Source organism: Lissotriton helveticus, chromosome 9 (assembly GCF_964261635.1).
Source record: "Lissotriton helveticus chromosome 9, aLisHel1.1, whole genome shotgun sequence".
NCBI classification, from domain to species: domain Eukaryota; kingdom Metazoa; phylum Chordata; class Amphibia; order Caudata; family Salamandridae; genus Lissotriton; species Lissotriton helveticus.
In genome coordinates this window covers 341188487-341209426 of record NC_136070.1, presented here as the reverse complement: position 1 = coordinate 341209426, position 20940 = coordinate 341188487, and positions in this window count along the sequence as shown.

The following is a 20940-nucleotide window of genomic DNA, read 5'->3' as shown; positions in this document are numbered from 1 at the left end:
TCTGCAAACCCTACAGATCATGTCAATACTATTCCACTTGAGCCAACCATCCTTTGTACTAACAGATAAAATGTACTTACATGCAGTCAGGCTAATGATGAACCCATCATTGTTAATTCCATCCCTATAGAGAAAGATAACCTTGAGGGGAAGATTGTTCGTAGAAACAACAGCGTACACATTGTATGATAGAGCCTCCATCAGGAATCACATTGGGGAAAACAAAGGGAGATCCACACAACACCAATGCCAAAGTTATAATTATGGGCATGTCAGACAAAGTCACAGAACTAAGGGGTTCATTATGATGGCGGTGAAACCACCACCTGCAGCCTGCCTTTGGCGATGTAACCGCCATCGAAAGACACATCTTCGCCCGCCAAATTACAATGGCGGGCGGTGTGCTGGCGGACGCTAAGTCCGTCTGCCACAGGCAATCATTACGATTGCCTGGCAGGCCCACCCCACATCAACAATATGGTCGCGGCGTCTAGCAGGCACCGTCCGCCATATTAGTATGCTGCCTCCCTACCAGCCGGTGTAGGACGGTGAAACCGCCATTCACAGGCTAGCGGGGATTGAATTTGGGGGCCCGTAGGTTGCCCCCTTGTGTTGGAGGAGGTGGGTATGCACATGGGGTGGTACCTATGGTACCCCCTATATTTCCCTGGAGCAGGAGGCAGGCAACGCATGGTGCGTGCCACGTAGTGCAGGGAAATGCAAAGGCTGTATTTCTGACATTGCTGCTGGTGCTGCAGTCAGCAGCACCCTGCGCAATGTCAGAGATTCACGATGCGACCGCCACGGTGAAGTTCGCATCATGATCTCAATGGTGAGACTGCCGCATTACAGGCGGACGGTCCCAAGTCCCGGCACGTGGCAGACCGACGTCAAACCGCCATTGTAATGACCCCCCTAGATTGGATGTGTTATCATTAACCTCTGGGTTTACAGAACTACTGACCAAAGCAAAGGACCTAATGGACATGCAAGAGAGGGCAACAATTGGGACATGTAGGCAAGGATTTAAAGCCAAATCAACCAGTTGATGCTCAAAAAGGAAGCAGAGTAGACTACCAGGCTGCAATTAGCACTAAACCCATGCAGAAAACTGGGGATTTGCTTAAGTGGGATAACAACCAAACATACACTGCATCTTTTAGCAGAGAGATAGCCCCTTCCACACACAAAGGGCAACATGCAAGTTTCCCTCCCAGCAGTACAGTCAAAAACTCATGTGAAGCAAACAAGCGAAGAGTTGGGAGACACTCTTATCATGTAATCACTGAGCAATTACCAAATATTGAAAACTGGGGAACTAGGAATGGAAGCAGTGTGATCCATATGACAAAGGGCAGCTCCTATGCTTGCTATGTGTCAGCCGTTAGACATAATAATTCAGTACTCTAATTTCACCATCTTGGGCGATTTCAATCTTCATTTAAAAGATGTTCATGACAAACACGCTGCTCATCTGATTGATGTAATGGACAGCCTAGGTCTCGCCCAGCATGTGAAGGGAGCTGCTCATGTGGCGGGCCACCTGTTGGACGGAATCTTTTCGAACACAGACTCCCTGCAAACCTTACCTTCACTTCCACTGGTCTGACCATCTTGCTGTTATGTTTACCTGCAAACCTCATACGGTCCTATCCAATCCTCCTCAGCCAGAATCGCACAAACGTATTCACTCCTGGCATTCTATTACATCTGAATCACTGAGGATGTTTTTATCTCACAACTCCGTCGCCTCAATTTCTTTTGACCACTGGACCAATGCATCTTTGAACTCTATAGCATCGGTCAAAAAACACAAAATCCAGAGAATCAAGCCCTCAGAGCCATGGTTCTTGGAGAGTCTTAATTTCCAAAAGCCGACCTGCCGTCGGTTGGAGAGAATATGGAGACCTAACAATGGCTCCACTGAAAGGTAATCTTACAAGAAGTCTTTAGCAATTTAGAAGGTGCTAATTCTTACTGAAGAAACCTGCATCTATATGAACGCTATTGAAGCTTAAAAAAACTCATCTAAAGAACGTTTTGCCACTTTCTAAGCCTCCAGAAAATATAAACACCAATGTTAACCAAGCTTTTTGTGACTCCCTTGTGACTTTCTTTCAGGATAAGATAAAGGCCGTTTTCAGTCACTTTGCAAATAACCTCTTCCCCAGGCAGTCCTCGTCCCTTAGCCCGACTGCCATATCTTCATCAATGGTGTATATTCCAGACCCCGTTGGGATCTCACCTGATTCCCCCACCTTATCGTCTTTTTTGCCTCTCACCCCTGCTCAAGTTATGAACATGCTTCGCCAAACGAAGTCGGGCTGCCCGTTTGATCCTTGTTCTCTCAAGGTATTTCATCTAGTACCAGACACTATTGCAGACTATTTCTCAGTCATTTTTATTCAAATGTTTAATACAAGCAGTTTCCCAACTAAATGGGAATTAGCGACAGTCTGTCTGCTTTTGAAAAAGCCAAATTTAGATAATACTGATCCCATATTGCCAAACTGGTTGAGAAGGCTATGAACACAGAAATTACAGCCTTCATTGAGGCTCACGGGCACCTGGACCCTTCAGTAGAAACCAGTGCACCAAATTTGCTGTGATCACAGCACCAGAACTGGTTAGGCAGACCGTCTGTGCTGGTGGCAACACTGCATTAGTGCTTTTGGACCTCTCTGCAGCATTTGATATGGTCAACCATAACACGCTATTAGACCGCCTGGCCTCGATCTGGATCGAGGGGGGGTGCACTCTTTTTTATTTTTTTTATAATTTTTAGTTTTACCGGCAGCTTACAAAATCAATTGTTACATCTTCAAACAGCGTCCCCCCGCCCCCCACCCCGGGTCCAAAAAAAAAAGAGAAGAGAAAAAAACATACTATTCAAGGCTTGTCAACAATACAAACTCTAGAATTAGTCTTTTCGAATATATAAATGTTTCAACATTAACTAGACAGTAGATACTAAATCAAGAGATTAACATAAAATATATCATGTCTTAGAGAAAAAACGTGGAACCACTAAAGAAAAAAAAAAAATGAAAGAAGGAAGGAGATGGGAGATGGATCGCGGGCAGGTGGGGAATGGTAGGGTGTCGACAGAGGGGGGGAGTGGGGAGGGGGGGGGGCAAAACCCAAGGGGAAAAAGAGAAAAAAAAAAGTTATATACAGAGGCCAGTACATTATACATCCTAAGTATTCATAGTTTCGAGCCATCGGGTCAGAGGATCCCAAACTTGCAAGCCCTTTTTTTTGCCCTTCTACCTTTTTTAGCGTAGATTGCCCTTTTCAACCTATAGGTAGCGAACAGTCTTGCTTGCCATTGACCAAAAGAAGGGGGATTCAGATCTTTCCAGTATGTAGCTATACATATCCGCAAAATAGTAATTGCAACAAATATTAATGCCCCACCTTCTTTCGGATCTATCCTGTCATACAGCCCTAACATAATGGTACTTGGCGTGAGATGAATATCTAACAAAAGAATTCTGCTGAAAAATCGTTGAACCTCTACTAGTAAAGGCTTGAGTTTAGGGCATACAGCAAACATGTGTACTGCACCCACGCTATATTCTGTACAGCGCGGGCAGCTAGTTCCAAGACCGGTTGCCCATTTAGCGACCCTACTGGGAGTTATATACAAAATAAAAACGGTCTTGTAAAATTGCGCTTGCAATTTAGGAGATAGCAGATATGTTTGCGCTAGACCCAAAGCAGAGCAAAAAGCATTAGGTGGAGTATTTAGTTTAAGCTGCCATTTGGTGTCAGTTTTGCTTATATCATTTGGCCGCTGTTCCTTCAGGATATAATAGATATTTCCTATCCTTGGTAAGTTAGGGCTGAGTAATTTGTCAATAAGGCCAACAGCTGCAAACCCTGCGGACCCCCCAGTTTTATTTATTAAATAGCTCGTAATAGCATGATATTAAAAAATCTGGTTATTGCCCAGCTTATAACAAGTTTTCAGATCTTGAAATGACCGGATGCGGCCAGTGTTGAACAGATCCCCTAATCTACGGATACCTGCCGAATACCATTGATGGAAGTATGCATTTTTGAATATCAGCAGCAGGTTATCATTATATCTAATAGGGGTGTAACAGACCCGGTAAGCGCTGATCATATTTTAAATCGGACTCGCTTGTAGTAGCTGAACGCCAGTTGACGCCAGAGACAGCCCCTTACATTTTCCCCCAACAGTAGAAGGTAAGGAGAAGGCAATCCCGATGGGCTTAGAACACAATCCTCTTACAATAGTTCACAGAAGTGTTGTAGAGCAGCAGCCCAGTAATATAATTTTAAGTTAGGAAGAGCCCAGCCTCCCCTTTCCCTAGGTAGAGAAAGGCAATTAAAGGCTCTTCTTGGCTGCATAAAGGCCCATATAAACCGCGAAAAGATTTGATCAAAGATGGCAAGTGTGCGATTATTAAAAGCGAGCGGAATTGTCCCGAAAAAGTAAAGGAACTTAGGAAAATATATATAATCTTTAAGACATTACATCTTCCTACAAAAGTGAAATGTAAATTATCAATTTTCCGAAGTGAGTTCTCCATATCGGTAGCGAGAGGAGTCAATTTTTCTGACACCAGCGTATCTAAATCTGAAACTACATTGACTCCTAAATATTTCGCCTTCTCTGTTATTCTGCTGTCAACCCAGCCTTTTTTTCCTTTCACAACAATCTGCGTTTTTGTTTTGTTTAGCAACAGACACAAGATGATGGACGGAATGTTGCACATTGGCAAAACATTCACCCCCAGTCACAGATCTGGGTTTAATCCATCGTTATTTTGCTCACCAAGCCACCCCAGTTCATACATGGCCATATGCAAATCAGTCTTGACCCTGTGCCTCATGGGAACAGTCCAGCCCGAACTGGCAAGCCATGTCTTCCCTGGACCGAATCAAGCATCCTAGGACCGGTTTCTGGCTATCAGCCATCTTCAGCCAGGATAGCTTGACTCCAGTGGCTTAGTGAGCACGGGACTCACGTCTGGGCATACCCTTCCCACATAGGGTATGCCCAGACGTGGCTAGGGGCCTCACAAACCATATACTAAAATAGTGGTATAAAAACCACAAGAGAATTAGAAAGCAGGCCTGGGGCCTGTGGAATCGCTGGGGCTACTCTAAACAACCAAGAGTTAGGAAGTAGGAGGCCCATGGGAGACGCGTGCAGTGTGTAAACACAGACGCGGGTCACCATTTACTTTCTATGGGAAACGTAGAAGTTACAAATATACAATTTAAGGACACTTCCGGATGGACTACGATGGAACCCTTTTAAACTAGGACACTTCGAGAGTCAAGACCCACGGGCGCACCGGAGTACTCGTGTTACCTCACTCAGGGAAGCCGGGTGCATAGGTGTCTTTTCGTGTCGGGTTTCGTCGTCGTTTTCAATGGAGAACTGCAAAGAAGTGCTGCAGGCGACCAGAGGAAAAGGGTCCGGGTGGATCCAAGGGTGGATCAAAGATCTGTAGAACCTGAAAGCAGAAGGTACAGAGTCTGGGTCACTTGCCAGTGACCAGGGCGGCGATAGGAAGATGCCACCAGATGTCGGGCAATTTCAGGTGAAGATGTGAAGTTTGTCTCTTCAGACACGAGGACCAGGAGGTGTTGACGACAAGCAGGAGCTGGATTCAAGCGTTCCCACAAAGGATCTAGTTGACTGCAGTGTTGGTATCCAAACTGGACCCAACAAGCCTTGGCAAACGCAACCCACGCAGGATGCCAAGAATGGCTTCGGTGCAGACCAGCAAAGTTTGGGGAACTTCTCCTTTGTAGGAAAGTTGGAGCAAGCCTGGAGCAACCAGGAAAGTGAGTTAGTTGTAAAAGAAAGTCTTCAGGGGGCTCACTAGCCAATGGACTAGGAACCAGGAAGACGCGTCAAGCCAAAATGCAAGAGCGGGCCCCACGGGTCACTCGTGGAGTGTGGAGGCCTGAGCTTTGGTGCAAATGGTGCTTGGGACTGGGGCTTCTCGTACCCCAATGCACAACTGTGAGATACCTTGGGAGTCGATGCAGTTAGCAAAATTCAGGATGTCCAGGAGTTCCGGTCCCACGTCTCTCGTGTCTGCCACGGGTCTCAGCTTTGCTGTGGGTGTGGGTAGGGGTCAGAGATGTCTGGAAGTCTGTATCCTGTGTTGCAAATTCTTCGGGATCCAGCGGGAGCCTCAAAAATGCAGACTGGCAAAGTTGATGTTGGTGCCTGTTTGAACAGGGTGGTCACTCCTTGACCACAAGGGAGATGTCTTCCATCTTCCAGTCGAAATGGAATGTCGAAGGTCCAGGATTTCTGTATCAAAGTTTCGTCCAGGGTAATCTAAAGTCCTAGGGACACAGCTCCTATACTTATACTGAGTTTAGGGGCTGGACTACCCTTAAGGTCCCTCCTATGGGTGGACCTGGGAAGGGGGTGGTTACACCCCTTTCCCTTTGTCAGTTTCATGCCAGAGCTGGGGCAGAGTGCCCCAGCAACCGGTTTGAACTTGGAAATGCATGGAGCACCTTGTGTGCCCCAGGCAGTGTCTGGAAAGCATTCACTGAATGCAGCCCTCCCTGCCCCAATACACTAAAGCCTGTCTGGGGAGGTGCTGGCACCCCCATGGACAGGAAACCTATTGTCCAGGCCTCCCCTGCCGGAGTTTCGTCCAGCAACAGGAGGTCAGACTCGTGTCTGTGGCATGAGCATCCATTTTGCAATGCTGAGGCTCTGTTTAACTTTAACCGGGTAAACCAGTAACTACATGTCTTCTCCTTCTAGAAGGGTGGGGGGTAGTATTCCAAAGTGTTTAACACCTTACACAACATGTTTTGATAAAGCCAAACCAAAGTTAGCATTAACCGTGAGGATTATAATGCACTTAAGAGTATATGGTATGGCTATATCATAGAACAGCTATAAGGAGATGGTTCCGAAAGCTGCAGAGGGGCTCAGCTCAGGCTAGGGCACCCTCTCACATAAAACCAAGCAGTCTGCCTCCAGGATTGTTAAGGCCTGCCATAGGAGTGACTTATAGGTGTATATGTGTCTATATGTATATATAGATATAGGTATACTATATATAAGTAAGGGGTGATTACACCACCTTACCCAGGCTGTGTGAACAGACCTGTGGTGTCAATTTGGAAGGCAAACCAGGGGTAGCACAATACATGCTGCAGCCCCTGGTAGGCCTAAGGTGCACCTACGCCCTGGGTACCTATGGTACACTATACAGGGGCTCACAAGGGTGACCCAGTAACCAATCTGGTATGTATCTTAAGTACATGGCATCAATTTAGAGATATAGAGAGAACAGCTGGGCTGTGGGTCTGTTTGGCAGGCCCACAGCCAAACTAAAGTCGAAAAACCAGAGAATCACAGCAAAAAGTGGGGGTAACCATAGGAAGCAGACCCTACTCTCCTACAAGGTGTATGATCCACATTTTCAAAAACGTTTTCTACAGCCTTTTTATCCTTTCAGGAAATCGTTCTTGCCGCTTGGGGTCGGTAAGGGCGGTAACAGTGGTGGTGGTAGGGGGAGTGTTAACATTAGTAGCAGCGGCGTTAGCGGCTATGGCAGCTTGATCACCCAAGTTAGAGTATGGTATCAACGCTTCCTCGCACGCAATAGTCTCTCCTCCGAGATCATTCATAGGTGATAGTGCTGTTTGTAATGGAGGTTGTATGGCGTCTTGGACTGAAACCAGAGCAGACGGGCTACTAAGTTCGGTTGAAATGGGAATAGGAGTAGGAGCAGGAGTAGGGGTAAGTATGGGGGGATTTTTAAGCACAGGAAAATGTCTAACAATGGAAGGAGAATTTCCAGCGCCTGCAGCTAGATTTTCCTTTAAGCTGTTCACTCCGAGCTTGCCCATTTCTTTTACCCCCTACTTCCCTTTTACCTTTAGTTAGGTCCGGTTTATCATGTACTTTCTCCACCAGAGGGGGGTGCATTCTTACTGCTGAAATCCTTTCTTACCGACCGTGAACAGTTTGTGGCTGTGGCAGATTTTAGCTCATCAATCTTTACACTCCCAGGTTTCTTCGTTGAGCCCAACCCTTTGTACTATTTGTGTGGCCCCACTGGCAAAACTGAATCAGTCTATTGGGTTCTTGGTGTTGTCCTACGCTAAAGATACCCAAATTGTTATACCTGTAGCTAGTGACCCTACAGACACTGCCACACATTTTTATAACTGTTTGCTACAGGTCGGAAACTGGAAGGCTTCGAATTGTTTAAAGCTCAACTCCAATAAAATTGAGCTCCTACTCTTTGGAAAAAATGCTCCAATGTGGGGGCAGCAGGAAATTGGCTCACTTCCTACACCCATACACAAGGTGAAGAATCTGGTTGTATTCTTTGATGGCAGTCTCTCCTTTGAAGGAGAGTAAAACCATCACTTCGGCTTCTTTCTTCATGATTAAACTTCTTAAAAAGATTTTCCCTTTTGTTCCTCAGAATTTGCAAAAAACTTGACCTCAGCTGTGGTACTGTCAAAGGTTGACTATTGTAACGCCTTATTCGTCAACATTAGGAAAAAGTGTCCAGTCATAATCCAGATCGTACAAAATGCAGCAGCCTGCCTGCTTCTGGGCATTCCCAAACACAAATCTGCTTCCTCTGTGCTTAATTAACTGCACTGGCTCCCAATCAGGAAGCGCATAAACTTTAAAGCTTTATGCATCGTCTTCAAGGCACTCCACAGCATAGGTGCTGAGTACCTTAAATACAGATTTTTGTGGTACACTCCATCTAGACCACTTTGGTCTGCTTCAGCACACAATCTAGTGCCCAAATACAAAAAAATCTGGCTGGATGCAGCAGAAGCTTTTTTGTGGGGCCAACCAGACTCTGGAATTTCCTCCCCCTGGAGCTGGAAAGGAAAACCGAACTTTTAGCTTTTAGGAAAACACTTAAAGCATGGCTTTTTAACCAATAATCTTAACTTCTCGATCTGAGCTAGCACCTAGTCACCTAGTATTAGATGCGCTCTACAAATTTAATTTTCAATTCATTTCACAAATGTCCTAAAGCTGAACCAGCAGAGCAGGGAAAATCAGGAATCACTCCTCAATAAGTCCATCCATTGGATTAGGTCAGTCCATCAATGTTACTCCAATTTAATTTCTAATTTAAAACATTTATAAAGCGCAACGTGCACCGTACGGTTTCTTGGCGCTAGTATGGAGGTCGACAACAGAGGCAAAATTAACCAGTCGAGAAGAAGAAGGGAGATTACACGGGGAAGGCCTGTTTGAAAAGGAACGTTTTTAGGTCTTTCTCCCTAATTAGAGATGATATTATCCGAATGAAACACCATCAATGCTTACTGACGGCAATTAGTATGATTATCTGGAGATTTACGTGAAAATAGAATCTTGACTGATGGCCTTGTGACGGCCTTGTGGCTCTTGATCTGTGCACTACTTCTGCAGGGAAATCACTAATACATCTGAAATACAATCCACCCCAGTTGTAATGATGTAGTTCGTTCAACTCTGCCCATGCAAATAGCTTGGCTTTTTGACATGGAAGGCCGGAACAAATCTATAGCCTTAATGTAGTAGGTTGACTAATGATCGAAGGGGACAATAGCCATTGCTGATCTCCCAAAGACATAGGTAGGTATCAGAACTTATATTCACTTGATTTATTACCAATACAGATGATGGACGCCAATGTACAAGAGGCTAATTCCAAAAGCCCCTCACCTGTAAAATCTGCATTAGATTGCGAAGAAACAAGCCCAGCTAGTGCTGAATACTACTTTATGTTTATTTCATGGAACCCTGCAGGTTTAAAGACTAATGTTAGACGATCCTGACTAAGGGAGTTTTATTGACTTATCACACAAAAGGGTCAGAGGACGTTTTGAAACCAGCACGGGGTGACTCCTATATTCATGCATAAACCACAAAAAAGGAAACCCTTGGATCTATATAGAATTGCTATCGCATCTGAAAGACTAGCTGTAGTGGGATATCCTTTTAATAGTACGATTTCCCTCACCCACCATTGGTGGCATGCTTCATCATCAGGAATCTCCTCATACTGTGATACCTAGTCATGGTATGGGCTACAACCCCCTCGCTGTGAGGAAGGAGCTCAGGGATGTTTTGGTGTGTTAAGGGGGGTATACTAATTGCCCAGATGATGAGCTAGGTGTAATCGGGGTTAAATGGTTTAAAATATCGATTCCAAAATATAGACAAACCAAAATATCGAGTCCAAAATATAGAATGGACAAAATATCGAATGGACAGAATATATACATCAAAAATATCGTTTTGAAGGTAAGTAATGTAATATCGATTTTAAAAATATAGACAGTCAAAATATCGGTCCATAATATAGTTTATTAAAAATATCGAATTTGTAATAATATTCCATTTTTTAAAGTGTTTTTTATGTTAATATATATGTGTGAAAAGTGTATATATTTTGTAATTTATTTTAAGTAAATAATTTTATGTTATTTAATTATTGTGTAATTTAATTCTGTAGTGGGTTGTGGGTTTATAGGGGAATAGGGTGGGAAGTAATTTAATTATAGTTAATTAAATATGTTAATTAATTAATTGGTATTTATTTTGATTAAATTGTTAATTAATTTTTAATTGGTAATTAATTAATTCTTAAATGATTATTTATAATAATTGATTAATTGATAATTATGTGAATAATATTAATTTAGTTTCTGTAGTGGGTTGTAGGTTTATAGGGGAATAGGGTGGGAAGGAATTTAATTATAAATAATTAAATATGTTAATTAATTTATTGGTATTTATTTTGAACAAATTGTTAAATACATTTTAATTGATAATTAAATAATTCTTAATTGATAATTAATTTTTATTAATTGATTAATTGATAAATATGTGAATTATATTAATTTATTTTCACTAGAGTAGGAATAGTAAAATTTACGCTTTCCCTACTCTTGCATTCTCTGGAGTAGGAATAGTAATTTTTACCCCTACACTATCCAATGCTTTCCCCACTGTTGCACTCTGTGGAGTAGGAATAGTAATTTTTACCCCTACGCTATCCAACGTTTTCCCTACTGTTGCACTCTCTGGAGTGGGAATAGTAATTTTTACCCCTACGCTATCCAACCCTTTCCCTACTGTTGCACTCTCTAGAGTGGGAATAGTAATTTTTACCCCTACACTATCCAACGCTTTCCCTACTGTTGCACTCTCTGGAGTGGGAATAGTAAATGTTACCCCTACGCTATCCAACGTTTTCCCTGCTGTTGCACTCTCTGGAGTGGGAATAGTAATTTTTACCCCTGCGCTATCCAACGCTTTCCCTACTGTTGCACTCTCTGGAGTGGGAATAGTAATTTTTACCCCTACGCTATCCAACGCTTTCCCTACTGTTGCACTCTCTGGAGTGGGAATATTAATTTTTACTCCTACGCTATCCAACGCTTTCCCTACTGTTGCACTCTCTGGAGTGGGAATAGTAATTTTTACCCATACGCTATCCAACGCTTTCCCTACTGTTGCACTCTCTGGAGTGGGAATAGTAATTGTTACCCCTACGCTATCCAACGCTTTTCCTACTGTTGCACTCTTTGGAGTGGGAATAGTAATTTTTACCCCTACGCTATCCAACGCTTTCCCTACTGTTGCACTTCCAGGAGTGGGAATAGTAATTTTTACACCTCCGCTATCCTACAGTAGTAATATTGTGTATTTTTTATTAATATTATGTTAATATAAATATATGTTTTAACAGATATGATTGTATTTTTTTATATAAGTTAAATTAGTTATTTAATAAATTTAAGGTAATATAATTTTTAATTATATTTTAGCTATTTATTTTTAATATTTTTTCAATTTTACATTAATTTTAAGAAAATCGATATTTTTATAATGTATATATATATATATATAAACGATATTTTGGGATCGATATTTTGGTACTTACCTGTTTGTAGATAGGAATTCGATATTTTGTCTGTCGATATTTTGGAATCTATATTGTGGGTAGTCTATATTTTGTCCCTCGATATTTAGTCAGTGATCCGTAATCGGGGTAGCAGACTAAAGTGAAATGCGAAGATTAAAACTAGGTACAGGGTACGCAAATTCCTTTATTCATGCATCCCTGGGCCAGGACTAAAACCAAGACACTGAGGGGAGTAACCGAACCTTCATTTAGTGTCAAAGAAAGGTCAACATGTTTCAGCCTAGTAATCCTCAACAGAGGTGTATTGTGGTGCTGCTGCTCAATGTGCTCAATCAAAAAACCTGTGTGTGAAAACATACATATACAAAATCATCCAGTGATCCTATGAACCATCATAGAGTGAAGAAAATGCATATTTGAAAACCTGTGTAAACATAGCAGCTAGATTTACAGTCAGACAAATATGGTAGTCCCATGTTGTTGGGCCAACCAAATCACGGGTAACAGTTCGATGGCCAAGTCCCCTCTATACTTATGTGCTCCAAGCCCCTTAAACTTTATAGTCGTGGAGACATGCTTGAAAAAGTGGTACTCAAAAAATATCAAATATTAAGGAGAAAGCCTTACCCACTGTTGTCGGGAATCATACCTCACCTCACCCTGGCATGGTTCTCAGAGGGCTCTCTGTCCTACATCAAGATCATAGGAAGGAGAGCAAAATGAAAAAAAGATAGGAAAAAACACAGGAAAAAAACTCAAGGCATTTCATGAAAAGAAGAAAGGAGAAGACATGGAGGCGTTTGTGTATACCCCAATGAAACATTTTGGGGAGCCTTCAAACTGGGAGACGAAACATTAAAAAGAGTTACCGACTTTGACTACTTGAGAGTCAGATTGTCTTCCAACCTCTCTTAGAAAAACCATATTGATTTAATCTAGTTAAAATTCCAACAGATAACCTGTGGGATAAGCATGATGCATGGAAGCTTGATCAACCGTTCTGTTACCCCAGCTCTGGATGTGTACAACGTGAAAGCTCTGGGGGGAGGGGTGGGGGGCATTATATGCAGCAGAACTATGGGTGTTTTTGAATATTCAAAATCTAGCTGTTATCGAAAATAAGTTTGTTCAATCTCTCATTAACCTCCCCCAGTATGCCCCCTCTCTCCCTACATTATACGAGAGGGGAATAAGGACTGTATTACTCAAAGCACATTTATGGTTGACCTAGACTGGAGTGGGAAAATTGTTTGGAGTAACAAATTCAAGCTAACGCTAGAGTACTTGGGCCTGACTCAGTTCCATGTCTTTGTGTGGAGCATGGACCAAGTACAGATTGAATTAACTTAAATACTGTCCTTCCACTGCTCCCGTTGTGATGGAAGACTAGAACAATTGGTCCCACACTGTAATTCCCCTCGGAGGTGCAGGAGAGCGAGCGCAGTGAGGAGTGAGTGATTGAACTGCGGCAGGACTAACTGATGCAGGACCAGTGAGCCTTACTGGGGCAGGAGTGGAAACGGGATTAAGAGGCTGAAGACAAGGGCAGATCCGAGGACCAGTGGACTAACGCTACCGTCGGGCCATGAGGAGGATATCAGCATTCACTAGGCACTGTCGGGCGGTGTCCTGGAGTGCTAAGTGGCCCACCTAGTGGCAGTTGCCGCATGCGCTCAGGGGGCCCACATGCCTGCTTGCTCTCCATAACTATAGGCCTTTCATAGGGCTGCCCCCGACCTTAGTGCCTGGCCAGGTGGCCTGTGGTCTGCAGGTCCTTCACTAGACTTCTGTTGTCACAGCCCACCGTCCTGCCCATCCTGCTTCTCGGACGTATTGGCGGAACACAGCTCATAGCTTGCACTAAGCTAGCATCGAGCCGTACAGCTGAGCCAGCCTCCTGATTCCCTGCCTGTATCAACACCTGCATTATTTCTGCTCCAAGAACTTAGCTTCTTTCTGCCTGCACCCCTCGCTTCACCACCACCGGATTTATTAGGGGTTGGTCACATGTCCTCTAAATACCTTGTCAATTTTAATCTTAATTCATTAACATACAGTAGGGACAGAAGGAGCAGAAGCTGTGAAGGCCGGGCAGATAACATCAGTGTTGGAACACAGGCTGCTGAAGTGCAACTCAGTCTATTTAAATGTAACTCTCTCAGAAACTTGTGCTATGCTTGTGCCGCCCCACTCTCTCGTCTCCCATCTCTACTGACATACGGTCAAACTGAGACTGTCACAGGTATTCTGTTGGTAAAATCCTTCTAAAAGTTCAAGCTTGAACGGCCAACAGAAAAAATGAGGTGTTTCCTAAAATACTGTGGAAGATTTATCCCTGACACCACAGACATCTCTAGAAGAGGTGTAAGGGAACTATTGGCACACACAAGTACTACTCAGGAGACCTATTAAATAAGTACCTGACCAATCATTGGTAGCACCATGTCGCAGGGATTCTGCTGGTAAAGTAGAACTGTGCCTTGGTATGACAGGATGTCAGAATGTAGGGACTGAGCCTTTCTACAACATCAGTATCTTTTGGCCCAAATCTTGGCTAGCTCACAGTACCTCACCTGTCCTCCTAACCTTCCCAGAGTAGCATGTAATTTTGACATTCTAGAACATGACCCTCTAGTCCCCAAGGCATCGTGGAAACAGTTCCTCACCATTTGCAACTCACCCAACGCGTACCGTTTCAACGCGTGCTTTTACAACACGTCTTTAACAACGCAAGTCGTTACCACGACTTGCGTTGGGGGGGCGCGGATAGTGAATAGTATAATTTACTATTCTAACACCAGTCCCAGTGGATAGTAGGGAAGGTGTTGGAATAGTAAATATACTATTCTTTATCCTTTAGCGCCCTCCAGCGCAAGTCGTGGTTCCGACTTGCGTTGTAAAGGACGCGTCGTAAAAGCACTGCGGGGTAACATCCGTGTTGAAAAGGATGTTCCCCCTCACCCATGCATGCCCTTAGTAAACACAAGAAAGACATGTAGAAAGTTTAAAATACATTTATTGAAACTATCACAGCATTTGTGCTGCGATCACATGGCAGATGAAACTAAACAAATCAATAAAATAAACATCCCAACCATGGCAAATTATCTATCGGTCTAGGTTTACCCTTACTGCGAGGACACAGGGATATATAAGTGATCTCTGGTATTGGTAACAGACCCCATACCTGATGTATGTAGTTAGATGGTCAACATCATGTTACCAATGTTATGTTATGTTACCAATGGTTTTATATAGCGCTCGGCTACTCCGAGGAGTGTCCCGGCGCTTTAAAAAAAACAGATGCGGCTGTTGGGAGCAGAGGAGGGACAGGAAACAATTGAACAAAGAGCCAGGACTTTAACTCTTTCCTGAAAGTCAGCAAATTCGAGGCTTTCCTCAAATGAGCTGGCAAGGAGTTCCATAGCTTGGGTGCCAACGGAAGGAGCGACTCCCAATCCGGGCCCGACGTATGGATGGAACAAATGCCAAGGCCAGAGAGGCTGACCTCAGCGTTCTGGCCGGCAAGTAGAAAGCCAGTCGCTTTCTAATATACTTTGCTCCAGAGTCGTGCAGTGCCTTGAAAGCGAGTGTAAGTGCCTTGATAGACACCCGTTTCTTAATAGGGAGCCAATGCAATTTTTCCAATAACTCTTTTGCACTGGTTCTGCGATGGAGGCCATAGATGGCTCTAGCAGCCAAATTCTGCACTACCTGTATGCGTGATAACAGGTAATCAGGCATGCCCAGGTAGAGGACGTTGGTATAATCCAGGCGGGAGCCTATCAAGGCCTGAACAGTGACATTACGATGCGCCAGAGAAAGCATAGGAAGAAAAATCCTGAGCATTTTCAAAATGCCAAAACACTTTCCAACAAGACCTAGGATCTGAGGTTTCAGAGTAAGACCCTCATCGATCTGCACTCCCAGATTCTTTGCCTTGGTGGAGACAGCCGATGGAGGAAACATGGCCGGAGGCCACCAAGACTGCCATCTGGGATCGGCGGAACAGCCAAAAAACAGCAGCTCTGATTTATCAGAGTTGCATTTGAGGCTATGATGTTCAAACCACTCAAACACTGCCCCCAGCCTCTGATCTGCACGCTGTCAAAATCCGAACCCTTCTTGCAGGTGAAGAGAAGCTGGGTGTCATCAGCGTAAGAAACAATCTGGGCACCGAAGGACTCCGCCAAGGCCGCCAAGGGAGCTAGATAGATATTAAAGAGGGTGGGGCTCAGGACAGAGCCCTGAGGCACCCCGACCTCCAATGGCGGCATTTCAGCGGAGAAAGGGGGGGCCCAGACCGTTTGGCGGCGGCCCGCTAGGAAGGACTTGAACCAGCTGAACACCGCTCCCCGTAGTCCAATCTCCCAGAGTCTTGAAAGAAGACCGCTATGGGGAACGGTGTCAAAGGCCGCCGACAGCATCACCAGCATGGCTTTTCCACCTTCATCTAACACCTCACGGATGGCATCGGTGACTTCAAGGAGAGCGGTCTCCGTACTCATGTTGGCACGGAAACCCGACTGAGTGTCATGAAGGATGTTGTTACATTCCAAGAAGTTGGAGAGAGAGATGTGGACATGCTTCTCCACCACTTTTGCCAGAATGAGTGTGAACTTGGTTTTCACAAGGCTGCATGTCAGGATTTGAGTGCGTTAGTTCCAGGATGGGTCTCTCTGCCAGAATTCTCCTCTCTGCCCCCAAGGGGATGAGAGAAAGTTTATATGATGAAACAAATTTGTTGGAAAGCTGCTTCTAAAATGTTAGGAGCTGTTGTTGACTCAAGCATAGAAAACAGTATCATGTTCTTATGAATTCCAGGTAACCTTGTACAAAATGTGCAGGCTGGCTCCAGAGAAGAATCACTGAATGACAAACAACATGTACAGTGTATTCCTAAAATAATGGCATGAAAACAAATGTGTTATGTATGCCTGTGCAGAGCAGAGAAAGCCTAAAATATCTAATGCGCTAAACTAAGGGACAACCAAAGTGGTCCGAGAAGGAAAATCACCACAGGACGTCTGCATAAAGTGTGGGTAGTATGCATCAGCACAAGAATCCAGACCACAGGGTACAGGTGGAAAGAGCTGATCCTTCATTTTCCAAAGTTATCTCAGTTAACTATTTGTGTGTCAAGGAAATACAGCCATAGTGGTGCCTGACTTTTCAGACAAAACCAAATGGTTCAGGTGGATAAAGTGGCATCTCCCTCATCCTCATGACTCTGTGTGTCCGGATAATTGGAAACTATCCCATAGAATATTTTCCATGGGACGTAAGAGAGCTACTGTGTCTGAAAAAGAAGTATGATCAAGTAGCAAACAAATTTGACCTGGAGCTCCAACAAGAAGACCCTATAAACAGTCGGTGCACTGCATCACCAACTGGCAGGGTGAACCTAAATGGACCAAAGCAAGACCACTAAACAGGGAAGGGATCATTAAGCCCAATCAAATAGTATTTTACTCATAGGAACTGGCAAGGTAAAGAGGATTCAACTCACACAACATAGAAGTGCTGCAGGGTACGCTCTCATCTGTAGAAAATGTCAGGCAACAGACTCGGACCCAAGATCATATAATGATCTGTGTAGGAACAGTAAATAAAATATCTACCTGAACCTAGGACAAAGAATGGGAAGACAACACATATTTTAATACTGCCCTCACACACTTTGCAGTGTCATGCTTCATCATTGGGCCGCATCATACATCCATTTGCAGACCAACACACTGGATGGAGCGCAGTTTTTTAAAAAGACGAAGAACAGTGGTGAGGGTCGAGAGAAAAAGAAAGAATGTGATAATACACATATAACACATAGACAACGTGACGTAACAAAAAGAAGAAAAGAAAAGAGAAGGGGAGTCTAATCCCTCCTACACCGGGACCAAAACTGTGCAGTATTAGAATATTAAAACAACCTAGAGGTCAACAAAATTAATTTTATTCTGACTGTGGACCCCTGGAAGGGTTAAAAATATATGTATTGGGGTATAGAGGGAAGGTAACGGTCCCTATAGCCCCACTGCTATTACCAACATGTTTCTGCCAATATTAGACCCCCACATAGGTGGCACTGGCGTTCATCAGGGTGTTGGTCCCCACTTTTCAATTCTTCCCCGCTTTGGGTGTTTATTACATTAGCCACCCAGCTGTTTGATTCGGAACGTCTGGGTAAGCTTTGGAATACGAGAGGGTTTGATAAGTGGGATCTGATAGGGATCTCAACCATTGGCTATATCTGGAGCAAGGGAAACATTAAGACATTCGAGGAACTTCAGGTCGAGTTTGATCTGATGGGAACTGAGTACTTTCGATATGCGCAAATCCGACATGCATTGAAGGCGGCCCTGCCTGAAGAGGCGGACCTACCTGATGCCGCACCTCTTGAGGATAGAATTTTAGATGGCCATCTACCTGAGAAAACTATCTCTTTGATCTATAAGAAATTAATTAATCATAGGGCAGACCTCTTTCAGGAAATGAGGGAAAAATGGACGCGAGATGGTATAGAATTGGACGATGAGGACTGTCAATTGGCTGTCTCTTCTCCAAAAGTGGTGGCGATCCCATTGCGATTACGGCTCGTACAGTTAAAAATACTACACAGGATCTATGTCACGGGTCCCCCCCTTGTCTGGATGGGGTTATCGGAAGAAGGTTTGTGTAGATGGAAATGTGGTCTTGTGGGTACATTCCTCCATATTCTTTGGAAGTGTCTGTATATTGTTGAGTTCTGGGGTAAGATCCACAACACTATACAAGAGGTTTTGGGGATCGCAGTGCTGCCGGAGGCAAGGAGATGCCTCCTTAATATATGGGAGCCCACTGATCTTAATGTGGCACAGACACAATGGACTACACTAGGTTACATGATTGCAAAGAGGAATATTGCTCAGCAGTGGGGATCCGAGCAGCCTCCTACACTCGAGGGCTGGAAAAATGACCTGGACTGCTGTATGTTTCGTGAAAATACTTTCTACATAGCGAGAGGCCGGCCTCGAAGGTGGGCGTCAGTATGGGGGCTTTGGAACCAATATAGGGGAGAGATCTGTGTGCCACCTAGGGACTCTGTGTTTGATAAGCCCCCATTCCCCCGTGAACGCTTGACACAAATGTACCTTGATCCCCGCTCCCCCCCCCCTAAAGATGTAATGTGATGTTATGACGTGATTCTTCTGTACTGTGCTTTTCTCTTGATGCCTTGGTTTAATAAAAAGAAATATAAAAAAAGAGTCCACTTTGATACTCTAACCTTTGCCCCAGATACAGAGTCCACGATTGTACCTTCAATGGTGACCCAAGTACTGAACGAGAGAGCTGCTTTTGCTGAATGGGGCATTGAAATAAGAAATATAGAGCCTGAAAAGTATCCTCACATCTTGAACAATAACAAGCTGATGGGCAGCAAGGGTTGCATCACCAGCATTTCATAGGAGCCAATGGTGCACTAGATCAAACTCTTCGAAACAACTTGCACATTTTGGTAGGCAGCACTAAATGAACTGAGGATAATCGTAGAGTACTCTTGCACCCTCAGCCAATACCAGAGAGAGGCTGGATTGCATCCACGCTATCTGACAGACATGACAACTGTACCTAGCATGTGTAATATATCCAACATTGGAAAGTCATACGTGATATCATCTTGCCGCCACTGCCTTACATTTATCTCATGGTTGCTGGTCAAAGGAGGTTACTCATCCACCCAGACACAATCACATTTTTTGTAGGCGCCGATATACGTAGTCTAAAAGAAACTTGGTGATGATGTGCAGATAGCTGGGTTCTCTGGATCGCATTATGCGGCTCTTGAGACTAGCAATTTTGGCCTCACAAATTTGTGCCTCACCATCTATACCAATATGAGTGCAAAGCTGGAGGTACATCATAGACTCAGAATGTCCATTGATGTAGGCAGTCACAATCAATGGTTGTAAGGTGGACAAATGGGCAAAACCAATCTTGCTTATCAATGTATATCTCTACATACACAGTCGAGGGAACAAGATCAGCCTGATGGCTTTTTGCGAGGCTCTTGGCGACTTAATCTGCAAATTTCCCTCACATGAAATAATGATAACAGGAGACTTTAATACACATAAGCTAGACGGCCCTTCTGATACAAACCTAAGGGTTAACCCTTATCCAACAGGGGAAGTAGCCAGCATGCTTCTATCCCGCAAGTTGGTATCCTTGGGAACAGACAGTGGGTCTACTGGCAACCTTCCACCAACATTTCAGGAAATCACTACTATAGATTATAACTTTGCGAGCCCTTTGCTGGCGCAATTGTGCCTGGCCTGCTCCATGCAGGTTTGCTCAGAAAGCGACCATAATTCATCTATTATGCAGTTTGCCTTGGAGATTCGCTCAGCCCCTCAAAAACAACTTTGGACCTTCCAACAGGTGAGGAAAAGAACACATTATTAAGCAGACTCAACTGGAATTAAGTCTGCCTTGCATACTTTAACAAGTGGAATGCAACCATATAGCAACTGTTGATTCGACATGGCCACTTGCTCCAAGACCGGCATCAAACAACAGATTCATTATATTTTGCCTTCAGGGAACAAAATAATTGCGGGCCACAGGCACTAGGTATCAAGTGACCAGTACCCAACTGTGACACACCAGAGAACTTAAGAAAAGTAAAACAGCACTGAATACAACAGCTAAAAGATATAGTCAACAGAAAACATGTTTGACTGCCCAGCTCCAGCTAAGTAAAATGAGAAAAGCCCCTCGTGCTCTCTTGTGGAATACTAAAGCAAGATATGCAAAATCAGAATGGCTCTACATGCATTCACTTCCAATTAGCAAAAATCAAAATCAGTTCTGACAATACATCAATGATTTAAGTAACAGATTCATCGATAGAGAGAATGGCACCCCACAGGGAAATTGGATTCATTATGTTTAGGAAAGTGGGTTTCTGTTGCAGTAACCCCTCTCTTTTTGCCAGATTTCTGATGCACTTTGGCTGAGTGTGCATTGGGTCCCTGCCAATAATGTT